This window comes from Cyclopterus lumpus, chromosome 17 (genome assembly GCF_009769545.1).
Source record: "Cyclopterus lumpus isolate fCycLum1 chromosome 17, fCycLum1.pri, whole genome shotgun sequence".
NCBI classification, from domain to species: Eukaryota; Metazoa; Chordata; class Actinopteri; order Perciformes; family Cyclopteridae; genus Cyclopterus; species Cyclopterus lumpus.
The window spans coordinates 12,922,984-12,942,799 of NC_046982.1; the positions used below are offsets into that span (position 1 = coordinate 12,922,984).

A 19,816-nucleotide genomic window follows, 5' to 3' on the forward strand; every position below is an offset into this window, starting at 1 on the left:
GATACTTACGTAATATGTTGAAAAGAACAATCCGAATGACATAAGCAGCACCAACAACTTAGTATTACAGACTGTCTGTACTTCAGTTGATTATCACAACAACAAACGAGATATGGTTTTTATGATGAACAGTAATACAAATAATCAGACTGAAAAACACAAAACTACGATATATTCTGTAATACAATGCAAGCAATAGAGATCATTGCACAGACGTTTAATGGCACTTGAAACGTAACACACAAACATATCCCAAAAATATATGCAGCTCATTGAATCCGACAATATATTTGTACTTTTCCACTTGACTGCATCATATCGCACCTATTAAACACTCTGACACATATGCCGTACTCCCTTTTGTGTTGTCAAACTCGTGTCTCTAAAAGTGAAAAGAACAATGCGATATACTTTTTAATAAAGATCAAGATATTCTGCCTCCACCTGTTCGGCGCGTCTCGCTGCCGGCTCATTATCATTAAGTGAAGACGGGTTTGTTCTCTCACAGCAGGCTTGTCCAAACAGGCGCCAGGGTCGTCTGAAACGGTTTTCACGGCTTTTTAATGCTCTAACCACTCATGATGTAAACATGATTTAAAGGGTAACGTAACGTCCTGTTGTTTTATCCATTCAGGTGTAAATGCCGGACAGTGTCGATTGGAGTCAAATTAGCATCACAACTCTGGCCGGCTTGTTGCTGTTTCTGCTGAGAGATCTGGTTTCTAACACGTAGACAGTGAGATTGTTTTCTCCACAGGATTCCTCTGGCTCCAGAGGTCATTAGGCCAACTGTAACTCTGCTGTATCATTTGCATCACTCCAAAATGTTAACATATATTATTTCTTAATGTAATATAACTTGGATTTTTATTTTAAGGTCACTTCCATTTATCCATAAAATCCCAAATAAACAAGAAATATGTTAAATATGAAATAAAGTGACCACAGTCACCTTCATTTCTGTTGTATTAATCATCAGCAGTCTTGGAAGAAGCATTTAGCTGATTTTAAAAGTGTAAACATATTCCAGTATAAGTAGAGGATTACAATTTCCACTTGACTTAAAGTAAGTATTACCAACTAAATTAGCTAAGTATCAAAAGTAAAAGAAGTCATATTGCAGGCAGATTGCCCCTGTCACCACGATACTCTTATATTCTATAAGTGGATCCCCGTTAGTGGTGCAGTCATATATCTGATTTAGATTTGAATAGGTAAAATGTATAGGATAGTTTAATTTACTTAATCTCCCTATAAGTAGTCTAAATAGTACAATAATGACCTCTTATGTAAATGAGAAATGGACTGTACTTTATAGGGCTACAGCACTACATGTCATCATTCCCCCATTCACACACATTCACACACTAATGGCAGGGGCTACTGTGCAAGATGCCACCAGCCCATCAGCTAATCATTCACATCCATTCAATTTGGAGAAATGTGGGGTTAAGTGTCTTCTCCAAGGACACATCGACATGGACTAGAGGAGCTGGGGAACGACCCGCCAATCAGTCTGACTGAGGGACGACCGTGTTCCCCTGAGCCACAGTCACCTTGTAGTGCAGTCAAAGTATGAAGTGGTCAAAAATGTAGGCTAAATAAAGGGTAAGTATACCTCAGAATTGTACATAATTTAATACAAAACCCCAGAGAGGGAAACACTCTTCCTGTAACAGGTGCAATATCAAAAAGAAAAAAACATAAAGAAAAACATAAAAGTTGATGATGATCTGAGCAAACACAGCACAACTGAGATCAGATCCACATGACAGACACATCACCTTTCATCAAGCTGTATCCAACATCACCAGTAAACTCTGTCAGTGCAGCTGTGAGGTTTCCACATCCTGATTCCTGGTCTGGGCTTGTGTGTTCAGTGGAAAGTGCGTCACACGGCAGGCGTCCAGTAAAGGCCAGAGAGGAAGCGGCCGGCCTGATGTCTGAACCCCTGACCGCTGATTCTGACCTTGGCTCTGTGCAGCACTTCTCTGCTCTGCTACCAGTGAGAGTGTTCTCACTCTCACTTCCCCTCTTACTCAGCTACAATTAACGCTATGTAATACTCCAAAGTTTAAACTTTCGTATTTGAATTTTCTATCCAAAGCAACTTCCTTTTTAGTTTGAGATTCAATGCCTTGCTTCAAGGAATAGTTAGACATGTTTGGAAATACATTTTCTCTCTTGCTCAGAGTTAGATGAGAGGATTAATACCATTCTCACCTTTGTGTTCAATATGAAGCTACCTGAAACCAGTGAGCTTAGTTTAGCATAAAGAAAAAGACAGAGGCAAGCATGGCTCTGTTAAAAGGTAACAAGGTAAACAGCCCCACAGCTCATTAATTAGCATGTTGTATTTTGTTTGTGTTTGTTTTTTTAATCTGTTTAAATGAACAAACAAACAAAAAGCGAGACAATGACAATTTGTGGTTTTATGTGAGGGGACGGGGGCAGTATCAACAACAATTGTAACAGGAATGAAAAGCAAAATATTACAGAGCAAACATTACTAGTCCTGACCAAAACTCACACCACAATGGAGGTTTGTCATATGCTCAGTCAAACAGTTTTTTCCATTATTTGCAAAGACTCAGTTAAATGTCAAGATGCTTTCAGACGAGGTTAACAGAACTGTATAAAGACTTTACGAGACGACTCTGCACCTGGCGGATTAATATGTCAGCCAGAAAACTGAAAAAACTGCACTTGAGCAGCTTGAATTCATGTGAAACTTCTCTGCTCCGTGACGTGCAGCAAAGGGATGAGCAAGGCAAAAAGGAAAGCTGCAGTTGGCAAGTCTGGTGTTTTGCTGGAAGGGGTGCACACTAATTCGCATGACGTTTAAGAGACAGCTTTGTATTTCATGCTGATCCGTCACTTCCTATGGAGAAGTGTACGTACCCAATGAGAGAATTTAATTTGAGCGACTTGGGCGAGAATACAGGGCCTCACATACGATGGGTGGGACTGTAGCAGCCCACATGAAAAATATTTCTTAGTCGAGGTTTCAGTTAAAGAGATTTATAAGAAGTTCATAAAGAAGTGGAGCTTAATTGCTCCCTGTATGGAAATTCTCCTTTTGCTTACCCCCTTTACAGAGAGGTCAGAGGTCAAATATAGGACAAACACCGTGGAGAGATTCAGTGTCCTGTTCAGATTCTTGACCCCATGTGTCTTTTCGTCAAAACACCGTCTCCCAACCCGCAGCTCCAAGTGAGCTGCACGTCTGAATTTCCCAGCAGAAGAGGAACCACTGAAATCATTGAGCGTTGAATGTGGATGAATAACATTTCCACAGAAGCCTCGAAAAAATCTTTTTTCCCTGAATTTACATTTACACTGGTTTTACCATTGGGCAACCCGCTTTGTCATTTCACAGATGGACGCTTGTACTGCTTGTGTATGCAGTTCATTTACTAAGTTGTCAACAAGCTGTCAAGTCGTGAAGAAGAGTTGACAGCTAGACTACTTATTTAGAATATTCTGTTTTCTTAATGTGCATGCCCTTACACAAACGTTGTCATGTACAGCTTGACAGTTATGTTGAGAATTTTAAGCTTTTGTCCTGTTTTCATTTTGGATCATTTTGATATTTTCTCACAGCATCAGTTCTGTAAATGTGGAAAGAAAAGACAAACTATTTACAAACAGAACTCAAACCCGCCCCACCCAAACATAAAAAAACAGGGCTCAACTAAAATACAAAGTGGCTTCCTAGAAAGAAAGTAATACAAAGAAAAAGTATAAAAGCGTAACTCCTTCATGGAAATCACCGTGCTTACACCTCATAAGCATTTATTAAATAAATATACATGGCCCACTTGAAGACCTTACAGTCTCCTAAAATATGAAGTCATGGACAGAAAACAAACTGTGACGTATATTTGCTTTCAAGAGACTACACAAAGGGTGGGTTACACGGCTCGTCATACGTCTCCACGTTGTAACCTCATGTTGTCACATACAAGTTGTTATTGGGTTGTTCAATCAGTGACATGAATACTGACGTTCATTGTGTCTTTGTCAGGTCTGTAAGGGCCCCGTCACTGCGGTGAGGATTTGGATACATCAGCTCTGCCTCGTGTGGCATACTCCATTAACTTCCATGGAAAAACAGTGTGTGAGAGTTAGTGCCGGACCTGCATGGGACGTCCTGACAGAGCGAGAGTCAGTGAGAGTTTAAGAGTGAGTGGGATCCTGCTCCGGGCTTATATAGCCCAGTTATTTTTAACCGCCCACCCCTTGCTTATTACAGAGTTTCCCCCCGGACCACTCAGGAAGCACGTTTGGATCCTTTTCCTGCTCACACGCGGCCAGATTCAAACAGAATCAAAGAATGATAGCATTGAGGCTCTCCATCCCCCCTGTTGGAAAAAGAACGGGGGAGGGAGGACAAGGGGGGAGAGAAATGTTCAGCAGAAAAGGTTGGCACGCGCCAACGGCATGACATTCAAAGAGCGAGCTCTGGTCCTGCTCCAATTTCAGAAACCCTCAAACATTTGTTAAAAAAACAGCACAGGGCAGGCAGTCCTGAACACATATTTGTACCTGCTGGGGAGCATTCAACAAGGTTTCTTGAGCATAACTAAAGAACAGTTGAGTTAAACTGTTAAAGATAACTGTCACCTAACAGAAGTCATGTTTATTTGAAGAATGGGTTGCATGACACTGCCTGGTTGTTTACATTAAAAAACTAAACCAGTTGAGAATACAGGGAGACTGATTCAACTCCTTCCAATTCTTACACTCAAATCATCAAAACCCCAATATTTCAGGTATTTTGTAAATTGCAATTGTTTGTGGCGACTTTTTCTATGGAGAAGAATATCTTAGACGAAGAATTACTATTATTATTATTATTATTGAGATTACCTATATGCACTTCTATCATCATGATAATGGGTGTATGGTTCTTGAATATGGCTGAGTTTACTACTGAGAGGTGTTTAAAAAAAGTTTTCATCCCATTTATATTAATGAGTATTGACCGAATATGAGAAACACTTCTCATTAAAACACAATACAGTTCAACAGCACTACAACCGACAAAATTACCACGAAGCCCTCTGAAACAGTTTATACAAAAGTTGCAACCATGATGGAGGAAGGGATGTTTTATTCCACTGCATTAGTTTATCTTTGGTGTACTAATAAACCAGCAACTGAGTGCATGTCAGGTATATTGTAGGAAACTTCCAGACAAAAATGTAAAATTACCCAAGAAAAACACTCCATAGAAATTTTTAATAAATCAGAATTTAGTTTGCTAGTCAAAGCAGCTCATGAATCTGTTTATTGTCTCTTCACACATAACTAAGGTGAGAAGTTTTGGAAACAAAGCGCACATACTGGCCCCCGCTGCGTTCCACCACCTCTGCATTAAAACAGCCAGCGTCTGGCTTCCACAGAACCCTAACATGTGTCTCAACAACCAATGTAGCTTTCAGCAAGTGTTATGGAAACCCACCTTTTAAAAATATGCAGCTCACTCCGGCTAACATGGCAGGAATAATGGCTACATGTGGATATAATTGAGCCAGTAGAGCACCGGGGGGATGGGCCCCAATTTATTAGCTGTTAACACCAGTAATCATACCAGTCTCACTCGTCATACCACACACACATGGCTTCACTGACCGAGAAAATGTTGTTTTTTAATCTCCAAAGTGCTAAGAAAGGTGCTTTTTATTTGATAAATGAGAACGGGCAGGCTCTAAGGGGCTTGAAGTGGGCCACTCTGAAAAGACTGGAACATTTCAGACCAGCCTTTGGACATATGACATTTGAAAGTGCCGGCCAGACTCACTGCATGTTATGAAATAGAAGTTATTTTACTATTGTGAGTTGTTGTCATACTTCCTCTTTACCTTTAAAGGATTACTTCAACCACAAAATGACCATTTGTATATCAATTACTCACCCTGTTTTACCTTGTATTCTTGAAGACGTCCGTTTACAGACTCTCACACAACACGTGCAGTATAATCAAAGTTTAATTTATCCAGTCGTATGCTCACTACTTCGCTAAACACATCCAATTGCAATAAAACCTAGCTATTTAAAACTTGCACGGACAGCTAGCGCACCTGTGCAATTGTGAGACTGTTTATGCTGAAGAGTTTACATTTTCTGTGTACATGAAAACAATAATTTTAGCATAGCCAGGCTAGCTTTTTTCCTACATTTACAGTCTTTAAGCTAAGCTAAGCTAACCTGCTGCTGACTGTAGCTACATATTTGGCATACAAACAAGAGAGTGGTGTTCATCTTCTCATCTAACTCTCGTCAAGAAAGCAAACAAAAAGAGTACTTTCCAAAACGTCAAATACTTCTTTTTACACCCCATGTTTTGACTGTGCACGAAGTGGACAGGCTGCGTTTGTCCATTTTGCCTTTTCTCTTCTGTTTGCATTGATTTCTGACATCTAATGTCAGCAGGCTAACTCAACTGTTCGATCAACACTTTCAGTATGAGGACACTGTAGAAAGTAGAGTCTATCCCGATGAAAGCTCGGGGAGGCCTGTGTTTTTTCCCCTCAGTGTAGTACTACAGCCTCAGACCTGTGCACATTTGAACATGCCGAACTAAACTGTGCCAGCTGTTCAAATAGCATCACCCCATTCTCGACACAGGTTCCCCATTGAAGCCCCGCTCCGCTTGATGGAGTGATCCAGCCTGCAGTGCACTTTATAGTGTACACACCTCGAAATGGCGACATTTGTAAAAAGGCTAATAAAAACATTCCAGCAGCAAGGAATGCTCAAGGTATTTCCTCTCCTACACCTGGTTACGATTCCTTGAGTGCACTCGTCTGTTTTCACAGAACCACGCTCTTTCAGAGAGTGGATATTGATCCTGTATTGATCCGAATGGCGTTGGGTTTTTCTAAATGGATGACATTGAAAACAAGCTTGACGCCATTTCAGCCTAACTGTTAGGAGCTTATTGGTAAGTTGTTTGGGAAATTATTGAGTATGACTTGTGATGTGGTGATAACATGGATTGAACTGCATTGTGAGTAGCAGTCATTGCATGTTAAATCAAGTGGGAGGACAACAGTTGAAGTACAAGGGTCAAAAGGTCGGGATTTGTCTATCGTTGTGACAAACCTACAGCAGGACTGTATGACTCAATGTGGATGAGGGAGGTTTCTCGGCCACAGAATCAAGGCTTTATGGGTCATAAGACATAACACTTGTGTTGTTTTTTTTCACTCCAAATGAAGTTATTTTTACAGCAATGATTATAAAAGTAGGAAAGTCCCCTAAAAACGACGGTGCGGAAGCTAACTCAACAGTGATGGCCGTGCCCGCACTGCTTGAATAACACAGAGAAGCTGAATTTCGGGACACTGAAACCCTGTTAGTATATCTCTTATGCGTTGCAACGCTCTTGGTTTGAACGCAGCATTAGGCCAGAGTGTGAATAATCTTTGGAGTCTAGTGTGACCTGGATGGCGAAACTGGAAGAGGGCATTTAGAAGGCTGAAATGCCCAGTCAAGCTGCATTATGGGAAATGTAGGAAACATTGTTTTTGGAGCTTAACTCATAGTTGGGACTTAAAGTCAGGATTTCTCCTCCTAGAATCTGTCTGAATATCAAATATCATATGTAATTGGCAGTGCCCCTTTAATATAAACTGATGTTTAATATATATCATCTGTTGACAAATGTTGAAATGTAACTGAAAGTTGTCAAAACTCTCTAATCACTGGAATCAAGAGAGTAAATATAAAAGGAAATGGCAAGAAACCCTTGATATAGAATGACTTGTAAAGATTACAGTTAGCAACAAGTTTGTTACAGACTATTTGTTGTAAGAGTATAACTATTAGAATCAAAACTATTTTCCAAATATCTAACGTGGCAAGTCCTTGTAAGAATAATTACAGAAACTCTGATCCACACAGGCGAAGTCTGTTCTACGCCAGGTGAAGTCTGTTCTACGCCATCTCTCGAGACCAGAGACCAGAGACCAGAGACCAGAGACCAGAGACCAGAGACCAGAGACCAGAGACCAGAGGCCAGACTGGTTTGTAGGTCTTCCAGCACTCACTCAGTCAAAAACTCATCAGGCTGTGGGACTTGGTTGTGGGGGGGTTAAGACAGGTTCCTCTGCACATCACAGATGCTATCTCAAAGGAGGACGGGGACATTAACCCCAGGTCCCTGTCATAAAACACCAATTTTTCAAGTGGGTGAGGGGTGAGAATGGATGATATCTAGTTAAGCATACGTAGATACACAGTGTAATACATATTTTTATTGAATAATTTGAGTATGTGAGTTTCATATTGAGAAAAATACAGATGAAGAATTAATTTATGGGTGGTACAAGTGCTAAATCAGTGTTTGTTTTACTTTGGACAGTTAGAACAGTTAGAGGGAGGGTTCAGGTGCCGAGGGTGTATCTACAACTGAGTAATTTAGATTGTTGGGTTTGGTTGCAAAACGGCAGAGAATATAACAACCTGTGGTTGACAAACAAACGAGATCCGGTGTCTACCGACCATTTGGCACGTGCAGCATTCATATTTTGATGTGTCCCTCTTTCATTCTTAGCCTGCTGACAGGAATAGGTGTTCGGAGTGTGGTAACACTCTAACCAGGTGGCTCCACGATGCACAGAGCGAATCCACACCAATGCAAAAGTATTCAGTTCATCTTGTGTGAAGTGTGCTACCTCAACAGAGAGAGTGGTTTGTATGTCGGTTTCCTCTCCAACTTTCAGCAGTTTCTTTTGTGGCTATGAGCAATATACTGATGAAACCTATTTTTTTATCTGTACAAAGTCGTTTACAGTTGGGAGGATTTTCATCTATTTTAAATATGGTAGTATTTTACTAGTGTAGCAGAACAGAAAATACCCACACAGCACCCAACATAAAGTCAAAGACAGCTTTGAAAACTCCCTCAAGAAGCAAAGTGAGTCATTACTTGTAAAGCATACTTAATTGATTTATTTACTACACCTGGCTTCAATAAAAAGGCACCAAAGAGCAGGTTACTGGTCTATTTAACACTTCAACTAAGGTATAATTAACCTACTGTAATGGCTCAGGGGCCTCACCTGACTGGTTAACTTCAAACTCCCCCTCCTCTCTGCTGCTCTTCAACCCGTATCTCTTGTATCATCTATGCCTCTTCCCTCACTTCCTGAAAGGGGCCCTCCATTGATCAGGCTGTAATTTATCAGCTTTTTGTGGCGTGAAAATAGATGGGGTGCTGGTTCTTATCATACCTGAGAAGCTGAGGAGCAAAGACTAAATTAATAGTATAGTTGAAATCTCAGAAGATGACGGCATCTGACATCTGAATGCTATTTTTTTCTAATATGTCAAAGCAGGGTCAGGTCTGTATGTGAATGGACGAGGTTATTACTACAAGGATGGACTGTTGACGTAACAACGCGCCAGTGTTTCATGACTCTCTTATTCATCAACCAACTGTTCCCAAAATACGTGATCAGTACACACACACACACACACACACACACACACACACACACACACACACATTGCTTAGCAACGGCGTGTGCTCTGACAAAGCCGGGAAAGCTGACAACTCTCACTCCTCAAAAGCTGAACCTGCGACTACGCCTGAAAGGGTCAAAGGTCAAAGTAGCTGCTTCTCTTGAGTCCATGACCTCTGGAGAGCTTGAGGTCCCCACCCCCTCAACCTTGACTGACCACTTAAAACTCACCTGAGCTCAGTCTTAAGCACTTATTAGGCCCATTTTGTTTGCAGCTCAGCTCAAACTGTTCTCACAGCGGCTCTTCACAAGACCTGTGGCCTGTGTCGTCCCTTGAGCCGTTGAGACTAACCGCTCAGATAATGACTCTTGGCTTGGTTAGTTCCCTTCTTATTTTTGATTCTATCAAAGCCCTTGCTATCGTCAGCGTGCCTGGGCACTTCACGGCAGCAGGACAGGTCACGTACTTCAACCTGCTACGGGCCGAGGGGATAAACACACTTGATCCATAAATGAATGTGTGCTCATTTGGAAGGGGAGCCCCGCAGCTCTGGGTGACATTCTCAAATGCAGCTGCTCTGTTTAACCTGAGGCATAGACAAGGTGCAGGAGAATAAGCCTTTGCTAATCTACCTGCTTGACATATTATGCAATTCAGAAATTCTTTTGTTAAAGGGACAGAGATGTCCTTTGACAAAGTGAGTAAGTACAACTTTCTAATGACCAAGAGCTGCTTCTTTGAGGAACTGCATTCCGGCACATAATGTTGTATAATGTGCCTGTTTGAACATATGTCTCTTATGCAAATAAAGCAAATAAAAAATTAAATTAGAGCAGGCGGTGGAACCGTTTTCTCAGTTCTGCTTCAGAGTTTTAAACTAGTCAGTTATGGGGGGTTGTCAGTGTATTTTGAGTGGCAGTGTTACAGAGGTGTACTCTGGTTTAATGCAGCTGGTAACCACTTCCTGTTTTTTGAATAGTGAATCTTCTCACAGTTTGGCCATAATTTCCTGAAGTGTGTGTTTCGTGTGTGAGAGCACAAGCGTTTGTGTGTTGTGGGTTAACGCAAACTGAGGTGGCTTGCATGCTTGCAAAGAACAATCACAGTTCCTCTCTACTCGCACCTTTGAGCTGCAAATCGTATCTTAAGTTTCTTGCAAAGCATGCAACCGTTTGTATCTATGTGCCTTTTTGTGCATGTGAGTGGCTGTGTCTTTGGGGGAATGGTGTAATGGAACAAAATGGGCGTCCCTTTTTGCCTGATTGACATGTGTTGGAGCTTCTTTGTCTTAAACGCTATCAGGAAAACGAGGTATCATTCAATATTCTAGCATCATACTGTAACCTTCCGGCTCAGATAAAGAGTAACATGTGAGAACTCACATTGTCTTTTGATTTCTGCTCTTCTCTCTTTTGTGCTTTGTCTACAATCGGCTCAGCGGCGTGGACCTCACACAGGCTCACGACGGAGATACCACATTTTGGCCTACGCTGAGGGCCAAGTCAAATGTTGTCTTTTAAATCAGGGATTAACAGGAACACATGTACACCAGTTGTGTTTATAATGTGTGTCTCTGAGTGAGCTAAGGGGACTGCCTTCCCTAATTTGCTTTCGCAGACTCTGTCCATCGGGCTAAGATTTATACTCATCCGGCATTTTTCTCCCTCACCCCGTTGCATAGCACAAGTCTGGCTGAAAGACTGTTAGCCTGGAAATATAGAGAAAGGACTTTCTTCTTGTTCTGTTTTCAACATGTTTTTAATCTTAATACTCAGGAGACCCTGAAACACTTCATTAAGGTCAAACTCAGTATCAACTACTTATTGGTCATACATTTGGTAGTGGTTTATATCGCACACACAAAAAAAACCTAACAAAAGTGAAAGAGAAAACATACAATCTAGCAACCGCATCACATAGGTAGCCACATGCGCCACAAATTAGAGAAGTGGGCCTGACTTGTGGGGGAAGAGGTTCCCCACTGGTTTTACACTCAGAGATAAACAGCACATCTTGCTCAAAATAGATCCCCTTCATCTTCACTTGACCTAGAATTTGGGCATTGAGGGTTTTCCACCCAACCCTGTTGTTACCTGCTACTGAACAATTGAGGAGAAATCAGGGACATTTAGCGGTTAGACGATCATCAGCCTTGGCTGTAACCCAAAGTAGCCTGCAAAAACCGGTGAGTCCTTGGATAAGATGTCTTCCTTCATCCTCAAATATCCTCATGAGAGAACAAAAGGGGGTCATCAAGGAAATGTATGGCAGGGTGTGGCGTGTTATGAGAATCCCACAAATTAGGGACTGGTTGGGAATTGTTCTAATCTAGCAAACCGATGCTGTGGAAACAGAGCTGCCACTTTGGAGAAAGGGAAGAACTCAGTTATTTTCAGGCTGAGATCTAATGGATCATGGGAAAGCTGTGTGGGCCTAGTGGTGCTTTTTGGGAAGCGGGGGACCCCACAGTTTTGTGGTTATTATTTTTTTGCATATGTGAGTGTATGAAAATACCTGTCAGTGAGATTGGAAGGCAATGTGGATGTTATAATTAGGGTCAGTTATTTTCCAAATATGGCTCGCAGTCGTGTCTTCTTTAGATTTTCCCTCTTAGCACGGAAATGTGCGGCACAGCGATCAAATTTATGCATTTTCAGTAATTCAAGATTTCAACTATTCGCTCCGTCCTCCATCAATCTTTTCTAATAATTCACTGCACTTGCTAAGCTAGAGCTTTCATCAGATGTTGAGATGGAGCGATGTCCTGGACCATGTTGTATTTCTATGGTGCGCTGCTTTTCTTGGAATGTGCGCCGGCTCTTTGATTGTTCTGTTTCCTGTGATTTCAGAGGCCCTTTGTCTCTGCATGCTAACTCACTAATCAGGGAACTCCGTCATAGCTCCCCGTCGCCGGCCGTGCTCCCCTATTGTGTAATGATATTTTTGGCTCTGCTGTCATGCCTCTAACACTCCAATGAAACAAAACATTTTTTTAAGTTGGCAAGAACAATTACCTTTAGGAATGTGAAGACTTAAAATGAGATTGTGGAATCAGCGGCAGCTGAGGGGCAAACTGCTCCGTCATGAGGCAGAATAAAAAATAACAGTAAATCTCTCTCAACGGGACCTTCCTCTCACCTTCATAGGCCTGTTAGCTCCTGATTTATGATTTGATATATTACAGGCTAGTGGATACATGGATAATTTCTCCCTGTTCATAAAATGTGTGAGGAGGAACGAGGTCAGTTTTTTTGCTCTCTGGGTTTCCCCCATCTTCTTTTGCTTAGACTGTGGTTTCATGATGTGTTATGGGATCCATGAAACAACAACGAAACCAGATGTGCTTAGTAATGCGTATATGCGTCTTAACAACTTTGCAGAAGTTGAGCTGAGAGCACACCATGTATTCAGTGTGAGAACTTTGTGCCGTCTAAGCTTTCTGGAAGGTCTTCTGTTCCCTTTTATACCTCCTCTTAAAATAAGCCCCCTCCCATTGGCTGAGAGCAGTCTGGTCATTGAATCACATCAGGCCAATTAGAGAGTAACACTTCCTTTACGGTGAAAGATGTTTCCTGTTGATAGTAAACGTGCGGCATGTGCTGAGGCGCAAAGAAAGGGGGGTGGGGGGGGCTTGTTGAAACGCTGTCAGTGTTTCCCTGACCTTTGTGGCCTCCATGGCGGAAAAACTGATGGTGTCGCTGGTCTGAGGTGTGTTATTGTGTTTGCGGGTGCACAGCAGTGGTGGAAAGTGAGTAAATACATTTACTCAAAAACGATGTTGAAGTACTTGTACTTTGAGTATTTCCACTGTATGCAACTTCATGCCTCTACTACATTTCAGAGGGAAATATTGCACTTTTTACTCCATGATATTGGACAAGTTACTTTTCTACATAACGAAACATATGAAAGGTTTATCAAATACAATACATAGCAATGAAACAAATGGTTTTGCTTTATAAAAGAACAATGTCTAGTAGTTTCTGGTCCACTACTGTTTTAATGCACAGCTTCGCGGCTGAATAAAGCAAACAAGCCCACAAGGTTTGGGAGATGGGGGATTCATTTAATTCAGAGGGAGAAGCGCTACCTGGTACGCAACAAGATGCTCCGCAACAAGATGCTCCGCAAAGATTCAATGGCAGTGGGGCTTTTTACTCCAACAAAGCTTTTTATAGCAGCTGTATATCTAACTGTGATATGTTTCTCTTACTGACTGACATACTGAGTGAGACAGTAAAGAGAAAAAGTCTAGAAAAGGTCCCACGGTCCTTTAATGCTACCTTGCCCATGTCACTTTTCAGATGAGTTGTTAGGGTTGGGGAACTAGTTTTTCTTTGGTGTGTTGTCCAACCTTGAGTCAAATATTGTTTTTTAAGTGCTGGAGTAATTTGACTGCCCAGCGAGAACTTATAAAGGAATCTTAAGCAGTTCCCCTCTAAACCCTCTTGTAGTGGGTCCTCTTGAAGGGACCCAACCCCTGCACTAGCTTAGCTTTTTCTTTACAATTTCTGCATGGGTCCTTTTACATTTAATAGATCTGATTGCTACTCTCACCACAGGTGTATAGCGACACACAGGCCTTAGGAGGGGAGCTGCTTATGTCGGAACACACACAGACAACATGGATGTGCTATGCATCAAACCAATTTCTGCCATGTCATGTCTTCAGTGTCACTCAGATCCTGAGATGTGGTGTCCTTCCAGTGGGAATGGCAGCTTCTTTCGGATGAACTCAGGCAGATTACGTTCAAAGGCTGTATTTAGAGCAGCAAACAAATCTGATGTTTAACTCCTTGTGGCACAGATGTTGTGTTTTCACAGCCATCTAAACAAACAGAAACCGCAAGGGATCTTTTTTTTCTCCCTTTTGATGTCCGTGAGAAACTCAGACATACAAAAAGGTTGACAATCCTCGATGTCTGAATCCTCATGGTGTCTCTTTCGAGATTTCCTGTCTGTTGACCTAACAGGGTTTCAGTGACCAGTCTCACCCCTCGCACCCACCTGTTTCTGCGGCCTGCATAGACTCAGGGTTGTTTAAATCTAATGGGACTTTGCTGCAGAGTTAAAACCGAGGGGCCCGATGGTTGCGGCCACAGGTTGGAGGAATGTCTACCGTCTGGACGGGAAAATGTAATCAGCTGAGATCAGCGAATTAGAGGCCGGTTTCTCTTTCTCCCTTTGCGCTCTCACTTTCCCTTCATGTGCTTCTCACGCATGCAGGCGCTCTCACTTTTTCTCACTCCCCCTCTCTGAGTCGCGCACACATACAGAAATGAAGAAAAATGACACCTTTTCTTTCAGCTATTTCCTCTGTTTTTACATACTTGGGCCTGGTGTTCTAGAGGCAACCTTGTGTTTTCATGTGACAAAACACACAGAGGTCTGTGTGGATTTGGGAGAGGTGAATGGTCTAATTCATCATTCAGGGTTAGGCCTGTCTAAGCTTCATCAGGGAATATCTCTATCTACACTTAAAAAGTGGGACTGTTGGCGCAGTCTCTTGAGCTTAAAGAAACTACAACTCACTCCTGTCCTCTGTTTGACTGATGACTTCTCTGGAGAATCCAAATTCCACAGTTAAAGTATGGTTTTACCTAAAAGCTGCATGCCTGCATTTTTCCTCAAAAGTCCTCCCGCTTGACACAGGGTAGAGGATTTGGCCTAATCCTATTTTTTATAAAAAACAATCATCAGTGATGGTAGAGATATCCAGATCTTTAATGTATGCATGTACACATTAAAAATGATCACCAAGACAATGTTTATTATGTATTACTTTCAAATCTCACAATGCCCATTTAAACACTGCTGGCTGCAGTGCTTTCGCTGAATACTGAACCTAAAAAAAAAAGTGTTGTCCCCATTAGTCACGTAAACACAAAAAAACATAAATAGTGTGTCCAGGTTGAAGAAATACTGACATACTGTACTCTATACAAAATCTTAACCCGCAAAGTGACTCTGTAGCTGTCACATAAACCTGAGTAGAAGGTGCGATATTACCCTCGGAAATGTACAAGAAAAAAACAGCATAAAATAATAATAATATAATGTAAAGTAAACCTTGAGTAAATGTATTGAGCTGACAAAAGTGCGCCCCTGTCATCAATCCACTCATGTAGCACATTGTCTCACCAGAGGCATTATTTCTGATAATTGAGCCTCCACAGCGGACGTGAAGGGTAACAGGTCAACCACAGGCACGCTCAGCCTGCGCTGTAAGTCATCTACTGCCCGTCACGTACACTCACTCTCACACATTCTCACTTGCTCTCGCACACATGTTGATAACCACACTTGTAATGTGAACCTTACTGCTGAGGAGAGCAGGCCTATAATTACAGAGCAATGGTGGGGAAGCCATAATCACAAAGACTCAAATAGAAATCTAAATCAACAGATGATTCCAGATTGTTTCGTTCCCTCTGTCACACAAGTCCGTTTAGATTTACATTCAGCACTGGAAAACCTATTGTCCTTTGACAAATGTTCACAATTCTCTAATTGAGCCTTTAAGAGTGATGATATATAATTGTACTTTTTGTGTTTTTGCTTTCACTCAGAAGCCACATGAAAGGTGTTTTTCTCTCGTGCCAGTCCACAGAAAAGGCTGTTTGATTCTTTTCACAACCTCTAAAAGAAAAAGAAAAACATCAATTTAAACCAACAGTTAGGCCAACTGTGAATCGCACTCCTGTGTTCACCCGCTTACAACAAATGCCTCAGTGTGTTTCACACACACAAACACTGCATTTCCACAATTTCTGCCTAGCTGGCGGAAACCGTTAAATGAGCAGAAACTATGACACCTCCGTGGAATGAAAATGAGATGTAATGCACATTTACTTTCATTACAAGTGTCTGTTATTTTAACAGGAGCAATGGTCACCTGTTTATAGACTTGTTGATCATGAATGAGCTGACCTGTGTAATGAATATCTGGCAGGGTATTTGCACCCTTTCCCTTTCAATTTCCTTTTTGTAGTACAGCTCGTTTTAGTGACTTTTGAAAAAAAGATCTTTGTGATGTGTTTGCATATCTGCAATATTTTCAAAGCATGTGACATTTCTTTTCAGGTTCAATCAGCATTCAGATTGGTCAGTCATGTACTGATTTCACTAATGCAAATCATCCAAATCATGCATCACAGATGAGTGTTCATATATGCATCATCTATCTAAAGTTCTGTATGCACAGGCCGGGTTGGTCAAAGCCAATCATATTTTCTAAGGAGTTTCAGATCTTTCAATGTCCGCAGAAGCATGCTGCAGATGTTTTATCACTCGGTGGTGGCCAGTGTCCTCTTCTACGCTGTAGCGTACTGAGGCAGCAGGCTGAAGGCAACTGATGCCAACAGACTCAATTTGTATTCTATTGTTTTTTTGCTATTCTTCTGTTGTAATCTTTAATGAAACTCTGGCACAAGAGTCCTTCGGGAGTACTACAGTTCTATCTTTTTCCAGCATCAAAACACCGCCATTTGTTACTTTAGCTTTGAAAAAACCTCCTGTTTAACTTACTGTCGTTGCTCAATGGCAATTGCCTAAGACACCCCATTGCTGGGAAATTAATGCGTGCCCTTGTTCCACATTTAGTTTTGCCCGCCACCATGGGCTGCTATTTGGTCTGCCATTTCTCAGGGTTGTGGGCTTCTTTAATGAGCACTTTGATCCCACTCAGGTCTGGAGCTGGTGTTTACGCGACCCTGGAGGAAAAAAAGAGGAACGTAAAGGAACTGCTAGAGACCTCTGAGCTGTGGTGTCCAGTGTAGTGAACGGCCACATCAGGACCCCGGGAACCTCATCTTCATCCTCAGACCCTGAGTGACCACAGAGAGAGGTCATGACTTGTGGCCTCACAGCGGGGGGAATCTTCTCTTGCAATAAAACAGCAGATGACAAATGTACACTAGAAAAGGGTTGTAAAGGTAAAAAAGGAAGAAAAAGAAAGAAAAAGAAACTGATTGTGAAACATTTACCAGTCAACCTGTCAGCTTTCTTTGGTTTACAAGTTCTCATCGCAGATGTCACTGGCAGCTGGTTTATTTAGGTTCATTTGTAGTATGACATGTGTTTTTGATTTCCCTTTATCAGTCTCATACATTTCATAACTTAACTACAACAGCTTCTTGGCTCTATGTACTTCTTTTCCAGCATGGCTTTGACACAGAGCAGCTGTAATGAGAGCATCAAGACCTGAAGTGCTTTTTGCAAGTTGCTGCATCTGAATGCCTTCACTGCAACCTGGATACACTTTACACTTCAAAATATCCTGAATTTAACTTGCAAAAGAATCTCAAATATGTTCTACATTCAGTTGTCGTACTCCGAGTCTTTTCTTTATTTGAAAAGAGAGTTGACTGTGATAGATAGATAGATAGATTAAAAAAGTAAAAATATATACAGTGTATATAAGTGAGTATAAAGTATATAAAGTGAAGCGGTGGATGTTGATTCAATTTGAGGAGGATCTGACCAGAGGTGATTTATTATAAGTCTTTGGCAGGAATATTCTACTGTATCAGGAATGTTCTCCTGTATCAGGAATATTCTCCTGTATCAGGAATATTCACCTGTATCAGGAATATTCTCCTGTATCAGGAATATTCACCTGTATCAGGAATGATCTCCTGTATCTGTCCTTGTGTCAGCGGAGCTGAATCAGTCTGTTGGAGAACGTGCTCCACTGTCCCTGCAGTAGGTGGAGAGCGTGGTCAGGGTTATCGAATATGGACAATAGTTTCTTCAGTGTCCTCCTCTCCACCACCTGTTCCAGATAGTCCAGTTTGCAGCCAATGATGGAGCCGGCCTTCTTCACCAGTTTAGTGAGTCGGTTGGTGTCACCGGCTCCAATGCTGCTCCCCCAGAAGACTATGGAGAAGTCCAGAGCACTGGTCACCACAGACTGGTAGAACATCTCCAACATCTTGCCGCACACAAAGGATCGAAGTTTCCTCAAGAAAAAGAGTTGACTCATCCCCTTCTTGTACACAGCGTTGATGTTGGCCTTCCAGTTCAGTCTGTTTTCGATGGTGACACCCAGGAACGTGTATTCCACCACCATGTCCACATCCTCTCCCAGAACGCTCAGCGGTTGTGGAGCTGTCGTCTTCCTCCTGAAGTACACCACCATCTCTCTGGTCTTGGCCACGTTCAGAAGCAGGTGATTTCTGCCGGCCCACTCCACAAAGTCATCCACCACTCCACTTCCCGTCCGTCCTTAATACACCCAACCATAAATTAATATGATGAATATGTCTCGAAATTCTTAAATGCAGAAGAGGAACAAGGTAACAGTGACTGTAACACAGTATACTCTTCTTGCTCTCAGTTATTTGATTCAGGGACATTCTAGAAACAAAAGGAGAATTTACACTGAAGACAAATTAAATGATGTCACATTGCTAACAGATGTTCTTTTTGAAAACTCAGAAGCCAGAGTCTTAAAAGACTAATGATTTCCCTGACAGCATCAGCAGGAATTGCCACATTGCACCAAACAAAGAGCTGCAACCATGAGTACTGAATGTTCACAGTCATTGTTTGGCCCGTCTTATGTCTCACCCTTAACCAAACCAACCAACCCAGCCTTACAGGTCCTTTACAAGTACCTCAAATGGCAGGAGTCACATGTCAATGTTTATACACGCATGTGCAAGTAAATAAATGTTCAGCATTGTGTATTGCGTCAGATATGTTTGTACCAGCTTGGAGAAGATTTTGACTGCTTTGTTCACTGTGACATAATAATCTTTAAATCCTGTTCGAAAAGGTAAGACAGGATCTGCAAAGACTGCATCTGCAACTGTCAGAGTGACAGGTGTGTGTGTGTGTATGTGTGTGTGTGTGTTTGCTCTTTGAAACAACACCATCAAAAACTAAATCATGTCTTTATATGTTTCAAAGATATTTCACATACTTATCGTCATATTATAATCAAAACTAACTGTTAATTCTAAGCTGGGGAAGGGAGACGTGGTCTGTGATGGGAACTCTTTCGTGCCAAAGACAAGAAGACAACTTGCATGTTGGCTCAATGACTCATAGCATGGTTGTTGCTGTTTGCACTTGCTATTCACAAGAGTATATGGCCATGTGAGCAGGATCTATGCTGCAGGTAATGAATGGACCGATCCGGACACAGAGGAAATAAACACAAAATAAATGTGCAATGAAAACAAAACATGCATGAACACCGTCACATCAGTTGGGTGTAGAAGTTGGTTTGGTGTGAGAAAGATCAAAGGATTTATCCAGGTGTACATGGCTGTCAGGCTGGATGCAGCCCCTTTGCCCGGACTTGCTGGTTATGTGCCCATCCAAGTATACTGGATAC

General features: G+C 41.7%; 1 long non-coding RNA gene across 2 annotated transcripts; it reads left to right on the top strand.

Moving 5' to 3' along the window:
- Nucleotides 1–11,484: 11,484 nt before the first annotated feature.
- Nucleotides 11,485–19,104, top strand: LOC117746770. Of its 2 annotated transcripts, none has more exons than XR_004611356.1 (3): nt 11,485–11,659; nt 17,162–17,408; nt 18,257–19,104. It is a non-coding gene; the product is annotated as an uncharacterized LOC117746770 (long non-coding RNA). The 2 variants fall into 2 exon arrangements; XR_004611355.1 differs by lacking the exon at nt 11,485–11,659 and adding an exon at nt 13,095–13,222.
- The last annotated feature ends 712 nt before the right edge of the window (nt 19,105–19,816 follow it).